The sequence below is a fragment of the Trachymyrmex cornetzi genome, unplaced genomic scaffold, assembly GCF_001594075.2.
Source record: "Trachymyrmex cornetzi isolate Tcor2-1 unplaced genomic scaffold, Tcor1.1 scaffold727, whole genome shotgun sequence".
Classification (NCBI taxonomy): domain Eukaryota; kingdom Metazoa; phylum Arthropoda; class Insecta; order Hymenoptera; family Formicidae; genus Trachymyrmex; species Trachymyrmex cornetzi.
Window position 1 is genome coordinate 17,180 of NW_017300056.1, and position 2,515 is coordinate 19,694.

Below are 2,515 nucleotides of genomic sequence, written 5' to 3' on the forward strand. Positions count from 1 at the left end.
ATAACCTATGTACAAGAGGAAATCAAAAAGTAAATTTATTTTATTCACATACAATAGGCGTTAACAAAATATGTACATTATTTCTCAATACAATCATTTAGCTTTGCATAAAATTTTGTTTAACAATCTACAAATCTGATTCCATCTATGAACAAACTGGTTTTTGACTATCCTTGAAACATCAATGGTATATACCGTTCCCTTAACTTTCTTACCTTCCTCATTACTATTACGATCTTTGTGCTTCGAGCAAAAAGATGTATTATAAGATGTATTATAAGATGTATTATAAGATGTATTATTATGTAAGATGTACTATCTTACATTACACACGAATATCTTGTGTTGGCTTACTTTGGCTTTCCACGCACATCATCACACTCATTGAGAACATATCTTAATAATACATTAGTCATATCTTTAAGAAATCATAAATCTAATCAATTTAAGCTACCTATAAGAATTAGGAGTTCCTAACATTAATATTATTAATAATAACGCTTTTTCTGGTGATATAGTTTGTCTACCATGCCCTTCAATAATTCCAATAAGAACCGAAAAGTTGGTCAACTGAGGCTATGGAAAAAAACAAGAACATACATTATTATCACGTTTATTGAATTTAAACTGTATGTTATTAACAATTTAATAACTTACCGAAAATGACTCTTAAAATCCACATCGGTGTATTGCCAAACAACATCTTCGACATAATTTTTACAATGTACCTTCGGTATTCTTGGTTGACGTTCGCAATAATTATATATAATTTCCGCTAATTCTGAATCTGAATCACTAGACTCTTCATCACTAGAATCAAGTGCTAACTTTATAATAGTTTCAAATACGAATTTTTTCTGTATGCTTCTCTCCATATTTCTAGGTTACTTGTTTCTTTTCGCTGACGTCGCTATATGCTGACAGCACTGAAAATATCGTTCCAAAATGAAAGCTGCGTTTGCATGAAAAGCATGCTTATGAAATTGGAACACTATTGGTAGCATGCACTTATGACGACATGCTCGCAGCGCTGACAAACAATTTTGGAACACAGCCTATATATGTACACAACCCCTCTCTTTCTCTCTTTCGCGTCGCGTCGTCACGCGATGGATGACGCGACGCGTAACGCGCTCAGTGGAAAAGTACCATTATTGTAGAATGGCCATAAGAGTATATCCACACAAACTTAAGGCCCAGACACAGACTCTTGCATAACGCATAATGCATAGTGCATAAGGGAATCAACTAATCGAAATTCTTCTTTTCCATGGAATGGGAGGAAAGGAAAGATTCTGATTAGTTGATTCGTTTATGCTCTATGCGTTATGCGTTATGCAAGAGTCTGTGTTTGGGCCTTTACATAGCTGCATAAACAAATGCATAAAGGAAATCATCCAATCGCATTTTACGTGCGTCTTTATAGGAGAAATGCCATTGGATAATTTTCTTTATGTATACGTTTGTGTGTATACCCTAACAGCACAGACTCTTAAGCGGGGTCTACAATAGAAGTCGTAAATTTTGTGTGTATACCCTAACTGCACAGACTCTTAAGCGGGGTCTACAATAGAAGTCGTAACGGTCGTAGGATCTTAAGTCGTAGAAAATTGACCAATCATAGTCGATTATTCTTCTCATATTCGATTGCGATTGATTAATTCTTTATGACTTAAGACTTTACGACCGCTACGACTTCTATTGTAGACCCCGCATTATGCGTCGTCTACAATACACGGAGTAAAGCGGGGTCTACAATAGAAGACGTAGCAGTCGTAGAGTCTTAAGTCGTAGAAAATTAACCAATCACAGTAGAATATGAATAGAATAATCGACTATGATTGGTCAATTTTCTACAACTTAAGACCCTACGACTGCTATGACTTCTATTGTAGACCCCGCATAAGAAGTTAGAGTAAGAAATTGACCAGTCACAGTCAATTATTCTTCTCACATTCGACTGTGATTGGACAATTTCTTACTCTTACTTCTTAAACCAAGCTTACTTCGCATATGTAGACGACGCATACATTACAATGATAGTAAGTCCATTACGATGATAGTAAGCAGTATAATGTAAGAAGTTCTTGCACGCCTTTTTTCGTGCCTTATCTCATAATAAGCTTTGATTGGCTAGCAGTAAAGTAATAAGGCGTACGAAATGGGAATAACCCATTTCTCTTACTCCCGGTCTTAATGCTTAAAGGCCCGTCTACAATACACGGAGTAAGAAGTAAGAGAAAGAAATTGACCAATCACAGTCGATTATTCTTCTCACATTCGACTGTGATTGGTCGAATTTCTTACTCGTACTTCTTACTCCGTGTATTGTAGACGACGCCTGAAGGCCCGTCTACCATTGGCGGTATAGGCAATGAGTGTTCCATGTGTATATGTTCTAAGCAGAGTCTGCTCCAATAAGGTTCTGTTCGCAATCTGACGACAGATTGCTACCAATCTGTTGGCATAGCATGTCTAGCAGGTTTTGTCATATTTCTGATAACAATTTGCTGAC

At 36.3% G+C, this 2,515-nt stretch overlaps 1 pseudogene; it reads right to left on the reverse strand.

The window, feature by feature from the left end:
• Positions 1-62: 62 nt before the first annotated feature.
• Positions 63-875, reverse strand: LOC108767814 (uncharacterized; annotated as a pseudogene).
• Between the last annotated feature and the right edge of the window lie 1,640 nt (positions 876-2,515).